This window comes from Bombina bombina, chromosome 5 (assembly GCF_027579735.1).
Source record: "Bombina bombina isolate aBomBom1 chromosome 5, aBomBom1.pri, whole genome shotgun sequence".
Classification (NCBI taxonomy): Eukaryota; Metazoa; Chordata; class Amphibia; order Anura; family Bombinatoridae; genus Bombina; species Bombina bombina.
This window is the reverse complement of record NC_069503.1, coordinates 657,423,250-657,438,455: the sequence shown is the minus strand read 5'-3', so window position 1 is coordinate 657,438,455 and position 15,206 is coordinate 657,423,250.

Below are 15,206 nucleotides of genomic sequence, written 5' to 3'. Positions count from 1 at the left end.
ACATGTTACAATGTCTTGATCCACATCTATATGCTCCTTAAACCTTGCATTTAGGAGGTACATTTTTCCTTACTTTTTAGACATAACCATTTTAGTAGGTGCTAGTTTTTGTTTAATAGTAGATGCTTTTTTGAACATGCACCTAGGTTTCTCTCTTAAAATCTGTCCGATCACTGGGGGGGGGGGATATTTATCAAGCCGTCAACCTGAAATACGCTGGAATTCTGCAGTGTAATTGTGACGAGCTTGATTCGACCTAGTTATCAAAGCCTACAGACCGGCAAAAGTTGAAGTCTAAAGATAGAAGAGGCCTCATGGATGAAGACTTTGCCGGCTGGATGAAGATGGAAGAGGCTGCCCTGATGAAGACTTCTTGCCGGCTGAATGGATCCTTCAAGTGGAACTTCGAAAACTGTAAGTGGATGGTCGGGGGTTAGTGTTAGGTTTTTTCAAGTTTTTTTTGGGTGGGTTTTATTTTTAGAGTAGGGTCTAGGCAGTTAAAGAGCTAAATGCCCTTTTAAGGGCAATGGCCATACAAATGCCCTTTTCAGGGCAATGGGGAGCTTAGGTTTTTTAGATAGGGTTTTTATTTGGGGGTTTGGTTGTGTGGGTGGTGGGTTTTACTGTTGGGGGGTGTTTGTATTTTTTTTTATAGGTAAAATAGCTGATTTCTTTGGGGTAATGCCCTGCAAAAACATAATTTATGCTTACCTGATAAATTTATTTCTCTTGTAGTGTATCCAGTCCACGGATCATCCATTACTTATGGAATATATTCTCCTTCCCAACAGGAAGCTGCAAGAGTCCACCCACAGCAAAGCTGCTATATAGCTCCTCCCCTAACTGCCATATTCAGTCATTCGACCGAAAACATGCAGAGAAAGGAAAAACCATAGGGTGCAGTGGTGACTGTAGTTCAAATGAAAAAATTACCTGCCTTAAAGTGACAGGGCGGGCCGTGGACTGGATACACTACAAGAGAAATAAATTTATCAGGTAAGCATAAATTATGTTTTCTCTTGTTAAGTGTATCCAGTCCACGGATCATCCATTACTTATGGAATACCAATACCAAAGCTAAAGTACACGGATGATGGGAGGGACAAGGCAGGTACTTAAACGGAAGTTACCACTGCCTGTAAAAAACCCTTTCTCCCAAAAATAGCCTCTGAAGAAGCAAGGTATCAAATTTGTTAAATTTGAAAAGTATGAAGCGCAGACCAAGACTCCGTCTTGTAAATCTGTTCAACAGAAGCCACATTTAAAAAAGGCCCAAGTGAAAACCACAGCTCTAGTAGAATGAGCTGTAATCCCTTCAGGAGGCTGCTGTCCAGCAGTCTCATAAGCTAAATGAATTATGCTTTTTAACCAAAAAGACAGAGAGGCTGCTGAAGTCTTTTGACCTCTCCTCTGTCCAGAATAGACAACAAACAAGGTGAACGTTTGATGAAAACTGTAGTAGCTTGTAAGTAAAACTTTAAAGCACAAACCACGTCCAATATTGTGTAATAGACGTTCCTTCTTTGAGGAAGGATTAGGATACAAGCATGGAACAACTATCTCTTGAGTGATGTACTTGTTAGATACCACCTTAGGAAAAAACTCAGGTTGGTACGCAGGACTACCTTATCCGTACGAAGGACCAGATAAGGAGAATCACATTGTAACACAGATAACTTGGAGACTCTACGAGTCGAGGAATTAGCTACCCAAAAGGAACTTTCCAAGATAAAGATTGATATCTATGGAACAAAAAAGGTTCAAACGGAACTTCTTGAAGAACCTTAAGAATCAGGTTTAAGCTCCATGGCGGAGCAACAGTTTTAAACACAGGCTTGGATCTAACCAAAGCCTGACCAAATGCCTGAACGTCTAGAATACCTGCCAGACGCTTGTGCAAAAAAATAGACAGAGTAAAAATCTGTCCCCTTTTAAGGAATTAGCTGACAACCCTTTTCTCAAAAACATCTTGGAGAAAAGATAATATCCTGGGAATCCAGACTTTACTCCATGAGTAACCCTTGGATTCATAACAATCAGATATTTACACCATATCTATGTTCAATTTTCCTAGAGACAGGCTTTCATGTCTGTATTAAGGTATCAATGATTGACTCGGAGAAGCCATGCTTTGATAACATCAAGCGTTCAGTCTCCAGGCAGTCCATCTCAGATTGATTCTATTTAGATGGTTGAAAGGACCCTGAGGTAGAGGGACCTGTCTCAGAAGCAAGTGATGGAAAGGATGACATGTCCACCAGATCTGCATACCAGGTCCTGCGTGGCTACGCAGGCGCTGTCAAAAACACCAAAGCCCTCTCCTGCTTGGTCTTGACCTCCGGAGGAAATCCCACTCCCCCGGAAGAAAAGTCTGACGACTTAGAAAATCCACCTCCCAGTTCTCAACACCTGGGATATGGATAGCTGATAGACAAGAGTGAGTCTCTGTCCAGTGAATTATTGTAAGACTTCTAACATCGCTAGGGAACTTCTGTTCCCCCTTGATGGCTGATGTAAGCCACAGTCGTGTATATTGTCCGACTGAGTATGATGTACCTCAGAGTTGCTAACTGAGGCCAAGTCTGAAGAGCATGGAATATCACTCCCAGTTCCAGAATATTTATTAGAAGGAGGGTCTCCTCCTAAGTCCACTATCCCTGAGCCTTCAGGGAGTTCCAGACTGCATCCCAACCTAAAAGGCTGGCATCTATTGTAACAATTGTCCCATCTGACCTGCGGAAGGTCATACCCTTGGACAGATGGACCCGACATAGTCACCAGAGAAGAGAATCTCTGGTCTCTTGGTCCAGGTTTAACAGGGGGACAAATCTGTGTAATCCCCGTTCCTCTGACTGAGCATGCATAGTTGCAGCGGTCTGAAATGTAGACGTGCAAACGGTACTATGTCCCTTGCCGCTACCATTAAGCCGATTTCATTCATGTACCGAGCCACCGAAGGGCGCGGATGGGATGAAAAAACACGGCAGAAATTTAGAAACTTTGACAACCTGGACTCCGTCAGGTAAATTTTCATTTCTACAGAATCTATCAGAGTCCCTAGGAGGGAAACCCTTGAGATTGGGGATAGAGAACTCTTTCCTTGTTCACTTTCCACCCATGTGATCTCAGAAATGCCAGTACTATGTCCGTATGAGACTGGGCAATTTGGATGTTTGACGCCTGTATCAGGATGTCGTCTAAATAAGGGGCCACTTCTATGCCCCGCGGTCTAAGGACCGCCAAAGCGACCCCAGAACCTCCATAAAGATTCTTGGGGCTGTAGATATCCCAAAGGAAAGAGCTACAAACTGGTAATGCCTGTCTAGAAAGGCAAACCTGAAAAACGATGGTGATCTTTATGCATCACAATGTGAGGATAAGCATCCTTCAAATCCATTGAAGTCCTCTATTGACTCTCCTGGATCATAGTTAAGATGGTACGAATAGTTTCCATCTTAAATGACGGAATTCTGAGGAATTTGTTTGAGATCTTTAGATCCAAAATAGGTCTGAAGGTTCCCTCTCCTTGGGAACCACAAACAGATTTGAGTAAAAACTCTGTCCCTGTTCCTCTCTTGGAACTGGATGGATCTCGTACACAATGTAAGAATGCCTCCTTCTTTATCTGGTTTGCAGATAATTGTGAAAGGCGAAATCTCCCCTTTTTTGGGGGGGGAATCTTTGAAATCCAGAAGATATCTCTGGGATATAAATTCCAATGCCTAGGGATCCTGGGCATCTCTTGCCCACGCCTGGGCGAAGAATGAAAGTCTGCCCCCTATAGGATCCGTTACCGGATAGGGGTCCATTCCTTCATGCTGCCTTAGAGGCAGCAGCAGGCTCCTTGGCCTGCTTATCTTTGTTCCTGGTCCGATTGTCTCCAGACCGCCTTGGACTGAGCAAAAATTCCCTCTTGTTTTGCCTTAGAGGAAGAGGATGCCACACCTGCCCTGAAGTTTTTAAAAGGCACGAAAATTAGACCTTTTTTTTTTTTTTTTTTTTTTGCCCTTGATTTGGACCTATCCTGAGGAAGGGCATGACCTTTTCCTCCAGTGATATAAGCAATAATCTCCTTCAAACCAGGCCCGAATAGGGTCTGCCCCTTGAAGGGAAGTTAAGTAGCTTATTTATTAAAGTCACGACAGCTGACCATGATATAAGCCATAGCGCTCTGCGCGCCAGTATAGTAAAAAACAGAATTCTTAGCCGTTAGTCTAGTCAAATGAACAAGGCATCAGAAAACAAAGGAATTGGCTAGCATAAGCTTGTCAAATATATTCATCCAATGGAGTTGCTTAACTGTAAAGCCTCATCAAGAGACTCAACCCAGAACGCCGCAGCAGCAGTGACAGAAGCAATGTATGCAAGGGGCTGCAGGATAAAACCCTGTTGAATAAACATTTTTTATCCATTGGATCTAAAAAGCACAACTGTCCTCATCAGAGGTAGTGGTACGCTTAGCTAGAGTAGAAACTCTTCTCTCCACCTTAGGAACTGTCTGCCAGAAGTCCCGTGTGGTGGTAACTATTAGAAAACATTCTTCTAAAAAATAGGAGGGGAAGAGAACGGCACACCTGGTCTATCCCATTCCTTATTAAATTTTTTTTAGTAAACCTCTTTAGGTATTGGAAAAACATCAGTACACACCGGCACTGCATATTATTTATCCAGTCTACACAATTTCTCTGGCCCTGTGATTGTACACATTCATTCAGAGCAGCCAAAGCCTCCCTGAGCAACAAGTGGAGGTTCTCAAGCATAAATTTTAAATGTAGAAATATCAGAATCAGGTTAAATCATCTTTCCTGAGTCAAAAAAAAATCACCCACAGACTAAGCATATTGTGAGGTAGTATCATACATGGTTCTTAAAGCGTCTGTATGCTCTGTATCTACCCCCAGAGCTAACTGCTTTCCTTTAATTTCAGGTAGTCTGACTAATACTGCTGCCAGAATATTATTCACCACCTTTGCCATGTCTTGTAAAATAAACGCTATGGGCGCCCTTGATGTACTTGGCGCCATTTGAGCGTGAGTCCCTGAAGCGGGAGTCGAAGGGTCTGACACGTGGGGAGAGTTAGTCGGCATAACTTTCCCCTCGACAGAATCCCCTGGTAAAAGAAACGCTATGGGTGCCCTTGATGTACTTGGCGCCATTTGAGCGTGAGTCCCTAAAGCGGGAGTCAAAAGGTCTGACACGTGGGGAGAGTTAGTCGGCATAACTACCCCCACGACAGAATCCTCTGGTGATAATGTTTTTAAAGACAAAAAATGATCTTTATTGTTTAACATGAAATCAGTACATCTGGTACACATTCTAAGTTGGGGTTCCACCATGGCTTTAAAACATAATGAACACAGAGCTTCCTCTATGTTAGACATGTTAAAACAGACTAATAATGAGACTAGTAAGCTTGGAAAACACTTTAAATCAAGTTAACAAGCAAATATATAAAACGTTACTGTGCCTTTAAGAGAAACAAATTTTGTCAAAATTTGAAAAACAGTGAAAAAAAAGGCAGTACAACAAACAAAATTTGTACAGTACATGTAATAAGGTAACAGAGCATTGCACCCACTTGCAAATGGATGATTAACCCCTTAATGCAAAAAACAGATCAAAAAAACGACATAGACGTTTTTAAAAACAGACACAACAAACTGCCACAGCCAACAGTGGGAAGCTTCAGTTAACTGTTTCTATGCAAAATTAAAGCCAGCCATGTGGAAAAAACTTAGGCCCCAATAAGTTTTATCACCAAACATATGTTAAAAAACGATTAAACATGCCAGCAAACGTTTTAAAACACATTTTTACAAGAGTATGTATCTCTATTAATAAGCCTGATACCAGTCGCTTTTACTGCATTTAAGGCTATACCAACATTACAGTGTTATCACCAATGTACGTTAAAAAACGATTAAACATGCCAGCAAACGTTTTAAAACACATTTTTATAAGAGTATGTATCTCTATTAATAAGCCTGATACCAGTCGCTATCGCTGCATTTAAGGCTTTACTTACATTACTTCGGTATCAGCAGTATTTTCTTAGTCAATTCCATTCCTAGAAAAATATTTTACTGCACATACCTTATCTGCAGGAAAACCTGCACGCCATTCCCCCTCTGAAGTACCTCACTCCTCAGAATGTGTGAGAACAGCAAATGGATCTTAGTTACGTCTGCTAAGATCATAGAAAAACGCAGGCAGATTCTTCTTCCAAATACTGCCTGAGATAAACAGCACACTCCGGTGCCATTTAAAAATAACAAACTTTTGATTGAAGAATAAACTAAGTAGAAAGCACCACAGACTCTCACGACCTCCTATCTATGTTGAGGCTTGCAAGAGAATGACTGAATATGGCAGTTAGGGGAGGAGCTATATAGCAGCTTTGCTGTGGGTGGACTCTTGCAGCTTCCTGTTGGGAAGGAGAATATATTCCATAAGTAATGGATGATCCGTGGACTGGATACACTTAACAAGAGAAAGGCCCTTTTAAGGGCCATTGGTAGTTTATTGTAGGCTAGGTTTTTTTTGGGGGGGGCTTTATTATTTTGATAGGGCTATTAAATTAGGTGCAATAATTTTTTATTTTTGATACTGTGTTTTTTTATTTTTTGTAACTTAGTGTTTTTTATTTTTTGTAACTTAGTGTTTATTTGTTTTGTAATTTAGAATTTTTTAATTGTATATTTAAATAATTTGAGTAGGGTTAGGTTTTTAAATATGTAATATAGTTAATTGAATTGTTAGTTTAATGTATTTTTAGTATAATAGTTAGGGTAGGTTAATTAATAGTTTAATATTGTTTAATTTAATTGTAGGATAATAGTTAGGGTAGTTTAATTAATAGTTTAATATAGTTTATTTTAATTCTAAATGTAAGTTTAAATATATTATAAAATAGGGATGTTATAATTTTAATGTAAAGTTAGCTGGTTATTAGGTTAAGGGGTTAATAGCTTAATTTAGTTTATAGCAATGTGGGGGCTGGCGGTTTAGGGGTAAATAGGTTTAGTTAGTGGTAGTGATGTGGGAGGCCAGGGGTTTAGGGGTTAATACTTTTATTTAGTTGCGGTGAGGTCCGGGAGTGGCAGGATAGGGGTTAAACATTTTAGTATAGTGGCGGTGTTTAGTGACAGGGTATAAATAAAGTTGGTAAAAAGCCGAATAGCAGCGAGATCTGCTAGTTAACAACAGTCCGCTCATCGCCCAGTACTTGGTGCTGGATGTTTTTATAAATATGGAGATCGTATTCAGGTCCGCGGCCATGATGTTAGGCGATGTTAGGCGAGCGTATTGGTGCCGTAGAATGCAAGAAAGTTGACGGCTTGATAGATAGGCCTCTGGGTCTCTTATTTGAAGGGGTCAATATTTGTTTAAAACTCATTTAATAGCCCAATAATTCAAGTTGTCATTTGTAATAAAATAGGTTTATTAATATAATCTTCCCTATAACTACTATTTTTTTTGTTGCTCTTATTAAAAATGTAGACACTTGATAAAGCCCTGGGGGCCGATTTATCAAAGCTTCGTCTGATAATGCGCTGGAAGTCTGCGTCAAATTAGATGCAACAACACTGTTGTTAACAAAGCTTCAAGATCGTCAATTGTTGAAATGTGTGATGTAATATACGCTCCCACGATATCAATCCGACGCAGATCGATGCTTGCATTATTCGAGTAGAATACTGATCATCCGACCATCTTGCGTTCAAACTGCCACCCTTGAGTCTGAAAATACAGAAAGGTTATGTTCAATGCTGCAAGACTTTGAAGCATATTAGAAAATAAAAGTAAATTAGGGAGTTGTTACCCTACTTATGGATTATTTTACATCTTTGTCTCTCATTACAAAGCAAGGGGACAATATTATTGCTCCAAATTTGGTGCAAAGTTTTGCTTCACATTTCATGCACTAGTAGATATATGGATACAAATGAAATAAATACATTATATAATATAGCTAACTTCCTTTTTGGATAAATCTATTTGCACCATGTTTTATGCATGTAATACAAGTCCCACTCTCCACTTTGCACCAAATTTGACACAATACTCAAACTCCTAAACAACCCACAAACTAGTAAAGTTTTCCACAACTTCTTATTGGTAAATGCATAATCACGTGATTAATGAAATCAGCCAATCTGATTGAAATATACATTTCCTACTATCACTAACACATTGAATTGCTCTATACTTGAGTCATTGATCACTCATCAGAACTTGTAAGTGCCATTTGTTACATTGTGTATTATACTTTAAAAGTATGTATATGTGAAATTAGTGTTAAAGATAAACATTGATGGTGACATTAGGCCACACAGTGTAATATTTTAAACTGATAGCTCAAAGGGATAGTCTACCGAACATTAAACTGTCATGAATAAAATACAGCAGAAATTAAAATCCCCTCTTTACTGTCATGCTATTGTCAATGTTTTTCTTCCTTCTCTTGAATTTCAATTTCAATAAGAAATTATCTTATATGCCAGCCCATTTTTAACACCTGTGTAGGGGTGGTGTTTCAAGGTAGACTGGAATCAGGACTGGTTACACAGGTGCAGAGAGAAAACTTCCCCAGTTCTTAAAATATCCATTGATTGCAAATAAATACATATGATACCCTGATTACATGTTATATTCACAAGTATTGCTCAGAATAATAATATATTTACACTATATACATATAGTGGTATAAATAAACACAGAGATATGAAATAAAACATTGTCTAGAAGAAAAAATGTATGTGCAAAGATTTGTGTTATAATAGTAGGGCTCATTGCAAAAGTACAGAAAGTGCATTCCCCCTACAATAACTGTTCAGCATGTGGGGTCTGTGAAGTCTACTTACTACTGGGGTAATTTTGCTCTTGAAGTATTGATATTATGTTACTGTTTCTATGTTTGCATATGTGTTTCCGCTCAGAATAATCTTCTGAAATTACACTGATCTACAATGCTGCTAGGTGTAGATTATATACTATGGACCCAATTTAACAAGGGACAAATGGCCCTGAATGTAACTGTTTCTATGCGAGCCTTCAGGCTTAAGACCGCTGCTCCTTAACTCGTCTGCCTTCTCTGAGGCGGCGGACATCAATCCGCCCAATCGCATATGATCGGATTGATTGACACCCCCTGCTAGTGGCCTATTGGCCACAAATCTTCAGGGGGCTGCATTGCACAAGCAGTTCACCAGAACTGCTTGTGTAATGATAAATGCTGACAGCGTATGCTGTCGGCATTTATCGATGTCTGCTCGCACTTTGTTATATCGGCCCCTATTGGCTAAATTACGAGGGGTGAGCTTACTGTAGCGCACAAGTGATATGGAGTATTTCTCAGCTCTTTGCACACAACGAAAATAGAATGCGTATTACAACTTGAAAGTAAAAGTGTTTGCTTGAGTGCAATCAAATTTAACACGTGTCGGGTTAGCGTTACTTCAGAACAAGACAAAACAATTCCTCAATGATTTAGATATGTAAGGTATGTTAAGGGGTCGATTTATGATGGCCCGAATGGGGCCATCTCGCCCTGTTTCCTATACGATCAGGGTGGATTGACACCCCTTGCTAGCGGCCGATTGGCCATGAATCTGCAGGGGGCGGCATTGCACAAGCAGTTCACCAGAACTGTTTGTGCAATGCTGAATGCGGACAGCATATTCTGTCCACTTTCAGTGATGTCTGGTGGACATGATATCATCGGCCCCTTAGTCTTATAATATGCATATATACTTAAATGATATTACAAAAATACAAAAATAAAGCATACTCAGAAAAGAGAGTACAATCTTGTCAGTTTTTAAGTTGGCACTATTGAGAGGTATCAATTAATGTTACCACCTATAGCAATGCAGTGAATTAGCTTAGTCGAAGCAAACAGGAATTAGTAAAAAAAAATTATATTCATATTATTATTTTTTTCAATCTTGGCCAAAGGGATCTTTTGCTGAGCAAATTAATTATAATAAATCCATAATAACAAAACAGGTTTCTGTTGTTTTTATTTGATTGAGTATGATTAAAATAATATTTGTATCTCTACAATAAATATACTAAAATAATGGATTTGAAAATTAATGTTAATTTATTCATTAGTACGAAAACATTAATAGCATATTTACTGCTGTGCTTTAACCTTTGTGCTGAAAAATAAGAACAGCATTAAAATGACAAAATGTTAGGTTAAAAAGACAGTCAACACCAGAATTGTTGTTGTTTTAAAAGATAGATAATCCCTTAATTACCCATTTCCCAGTTTTGCATAACCAACACAGTTATATATACACAATACTCGTTTTACCTCTGTAATTACCTTGTATCTAAGCCTCTGCAGACTGCCCCTTATTTCAGTTCTTTTGACAGACTTGCATTTTAGCCAATCAGTGCTCACTCCTCGGTAAATTAACGGGCATGAGCTCAATTTTATCTATATGAAATACACAAACTAATGCCATCTAGTGGGGAAAACTGTCAAAATGCATTTAGATTAGAGGCAGCCTTCAAGGTGTAAGAACTTAGCATATGAACTAAGAATATCAAAAGAAAAAAGAAAAATAGGTGATAAAAGTAAAATGGAAAGTTGTTGACTTGACTGTCACTTTAAGTCTGGAGAGTTTTTAGGCTATTTATTAAATTAGTTTAAATTTAAAAAAAAAAAAAAATTAAAATTTTTAAAAGTAGCCTGGATTACTTTCATGGCCTCTTTTGTCTTGCTTTTTATTTATGTTTGAAGAAAGTTTAAAGGGATAGTAAAGTCCAAATTAAACTTTCATGATTCAGGTAGAGCATGTCATTTTAAAACAACTGTAGTTCAATCTGATTGGCTGATTGAATCAGCCAATAGAATGCAACGTCAATTCTATTGGCTGATCCAATAAGCCAATCGGATTGAACTTCAATCCGATTGGCTGATTACATCAGCCAATAGGATTTTTCCTACCTTAATTCCGATTGGTTGATAGAATCCTATCAGCCAATCGGAATTCGAGGGATGCCATCTTGGATGACGTCATTTAAAGGAACCGTCATTCGTCGTTAGTCCGTCGTGCTGGAAGGAGGCTCCGCGCCGGAGGTCTTCAAGATGGAGCCGCTCATCGCCGGAAGGAGGAAGATAGAAGATGCCGCTTGGATGAAGACTTCTGCTGGATGGAGGACCTCTTCTCGCCCGATCGGATGAAGACTTCTGCTCGGCTGTAGGACCACTTGTGCCCGGATCGGATGAAGAGTTCGGCCCGGCTGGGTAAAGACGGCTCAAGGTAGGGAGATCTTCAAGGGTTAGTGTTAGGTTTATTTAAGGGGGGATCGGGTGGGTTTTAGAGTAGGGGTGTGTGGGTGGTGGGTTGTAATGTTGGGGGGGTTGTATTTCTTTTTTTTACAGGTAAAAGAGCTGATTACTTTGGGGCAATGCCCCGCAAAAAGCCCTTTTAAGGGCTGGTAAAAGAGCTAATTACTTTGTAATTTAGTTTAGGATAGGGAATTTTATTATTTTGGGGGGCTTTTTTATTTTATTAGGGGGCTTAGATTAGGTGTAATTAGATTAAACTTCTTGTAATATTTTTTTTTGTAATTTAGTATTTGTTTTTTGTAATATAGTTTAGTTTATTTAATTGTATTTTAATTAAGATCATTGTAGTTAATTGATTTAATTTATTTAATGATAGTATAGTGTTAGGTGTATTTGTAACAGGTTAGGATTTATTTTACAGGTACTTTTGTAGTTATTTTAGCTAGGTAGTTATTAAATAGTTAATAACTATTCTACCTAGTTAAAATAAATACAAAGTTGGCTGTAAAATAAAAATAAACCATAAATAGCTACAATGTAATTATTAATTATATTGTAGCTATCTTAGGGTTTATTTTATAGGTAAGTATTTAGTTTTAAATAGGATTAATTTATTTAATTAGAGGAATATTTATTTAGATTAATTTAAATAATATTTAAGTTAGGGGTTGTTAGGGTTAGGGTTAGACTTAGGTTTTGGGGTTAATTAATTTAATATATTGGCGGCGGTGTATGGGGGGTAGATTAGGGGTTAATCAATGTACTATAGAAGTGTGAAGATATGGACTAGCGCTTACTCTATTCCCTATAGGCTTGAGGGGGGGTGATACCTAGTAACCACCAATAGGAATCGACTAAATTTGAGAGACCCCCAAGCGCCTACCAGAGGAGGCAAAGGGATATGAGGTGATGTAAAAATGTAGAATGTAAAATTTTAATTTATAAAATCTTAATTTATAAAATCTTATTTAATTTACACATATTGCATTAAAACAAATAGGTACAATTCATGGATCCATGAAGAAAAAATGTTATACAATGAAAATGGTATACAATAAATGTCCAATGGCAATATGTAAAAATGTTATAAAAACTGTAATAAAAACAGTAATAAAAACAATGGGTTATCACATGAATCACAGGCTCCAAAAAAAAAAAAAAAAAGTCCAAATATGTAAATGTTCCAATGGTGTGGGGTCAGGGACCCGAAAGGAAATTTAGGAAAAATGTCTTTAAAATAAACTCCTGTGCGGTGGTGTCAAAAATAAACACAAATATAAACACAAATGAATCCGGTGATCAAAAAGGTGGTCAGTGCAACAATAAAGATTGGTGTGAAAAACTGGTGATGATGACAAAAAGGAAAAAAAAAAAAAAAAATGGGTAAAAAAGTGTGTAAAAAAGTGTTAATCAATAAAAATATATGTTAATCAAAAAAAAAATTGGTAAAAAACAGTAAAAAACAGTTGTCACCCAGATAGTACTCAACGGATCTCCAGAAGCGTTGCTGTGTTCAAATATGTGAGGGATGAAGAGGTGTGGGGCTCACCAAAATGGACCTGATGATCAAATGTCTATGTAAACCAAACAAGGAGAAATGGTATCCACCTAAAAATGTGAAAAAACAAATATAGTGCAGATAACTCCAGATTAGTAGTGCATAAATGGAATAGAGTTTACCAAAAATCAGTCGACGCGTTTCGGCCTTAATCTAGGCCTTTATCAAGACTCTTGATAAAGTCTTGATAAAGGCCTAGATTAAGGCCGAAACGCGTCAACTGATTTTTGGTAAGCTCTATTCCATTTATGTACTACTAATCTGGAGTTATCTGCACTATATTTGTTTTTTCACATTTTTAGGTGGATACCATTTCTCCTTGTTTGGTTTACATAGACATTTGATCATCAGGTCCATTTTGGTGGGCCCCACACCTCTTCATCCCTCACATATTTGAATACAGCAACGCTTCTGGAGATCCATTGAGTACTATCTGGGTGACAACTGTTTTTTACTGTTTTTTACCATTTTTTTTTGGATTAACATATATTTTTATTGATTAACACTTTTTTACACACTTTTTTACCCATTTTTTTTTTTCCTTTTTGTCATCATCACCAGTTTTTCACACCAATCTTTATTGTTGCACTGACCACCTTTTTGATCACCGGATTCATTTGTGTTTATATTTGTGTTTATTTTTGACACCACCGCACAGGAGTTTATTTTAAAGACATTTTTCCTAAATTTCCTTTCGGGTCCCTGACCCCACACCATTGGAACATTTACATATTTGGACTTTTTTTTTTGGAGCCTGTGATTCATGTGATAACCCATTGTTTTTATTACTCTTTTTATTACAGTTTTTATTACATTTTTACATATTGTCATTAGACATTTATTGTATACCATTTTCATTGTATAACATTTTTTCTTCATGGATCCATGAATTGTACCTATTTGTTTTAATGCAATATATGTAAATTAAATAAGATTTTATAAATTAAGATTTTATAAATTAAGATTTTACATTCTTCATTTTTCCATCACCTCATATCCCTTTGCCTCCTCTGGTAGGCGCTTGGGGGTCTCTCAAATTTAGTTAATCAATGTACTGTAGGTGGCGGTGGTGTGGGGGGGGCAGGATAGGGGTTAATAAATGTAATGTAGGTGGCTAAGGGCTCCGGGTGCGGAGGTTTAGGGGTTAAACAATTAATTTATTTGCGGCGGGGTCCGGGATCGGCAGGATAGGGGTTAATAACTTTATGTAGGTGGCGGCGGTATAAAAGGCGGCAGATTAGGGGTTAATAGGTATAATGTAGGTGGCGGCGGGGTCCGGGAGTGGCGGTTTAGGGGTTCATATATTTATTATAGTGGCGGAGGGGTCCGGGAGCGGCGGTTTAGGGGTTAATATATTTATTATAGTTGCGGCGGGGGCCTGGAGCGGCGGTTTAGGGGGTAATAAGTTTATTTAGGTGCGGGGGGCTCCGGGCGCGGCGGTTTAGGGGGTTTAACTGTATAGTATAGTGTGGGTGCTTAGTGACAGGCTAGCAAGAAAGCTGCGAAGAAGCCGATGAGCAGCGAGATCGATGACTGTCAGTTAACAACAGTCCGCTGCTCATCGCTCCGTACTTGGTGCGCGGCTTCTTGACAGCTTTTTTGATAACTTTGGCGAACGTATTCAGGTCCGCGGTGGCGATGTTAGGTGAGCTTAGGCGAGCGTATTGGGCCGGTGAATGCAGGTAAATACGGAGCTTCATAACTAGAGGCCAGAGCATACTATTTTAAAAATATTTCCAATTTACTTCTTTTATCAAATTTTGTTTTGTTCCCATGATATTCTGTGTTGAAGAGATACCTAGGTAGGCATCTGGAGCACTACATGGCAGGAAATAGTGCAGCCATCTAGTGCCCTTGAAAATTGATAACATTCTTGCAAAACTGCTGCCGTATAGTGCTCAAGAAATGTGTCATCTCCTTAGCATACGTCCCTGCTTTTCAACAAAAAGATACCAAGAGAACGAAGAAAAACTGATAATAGAAGAAAATTAGAAAGTTGTTTAAAACCTTATGAAAGAAAAAAAATGTTTTCTAAAACTGTTAATTACAAGGTTATAGTGATAAAATGATGTGCTCTAATTCATACTCTGTAAAGTAGTTGTGCTTCTAGGAACATTACATTCAATATTGAATTCCCCATAAAGAGCAAGATTATGAGTGGAGCGTTAACAGTAACACACAAGAGAAAGGGGGGTTATTGCGGGTGTTTGCGTGCGTCAGATTTTTTGCTCGTATTTCAAGTGAAAAGTAAATTCAATCACTTAAGTGCAATTGAAGTTAACACTTATAGTGATAGCACATCCTCAGAGCTCCGACTAACTGTTTTGTGAAACACATCAAAAA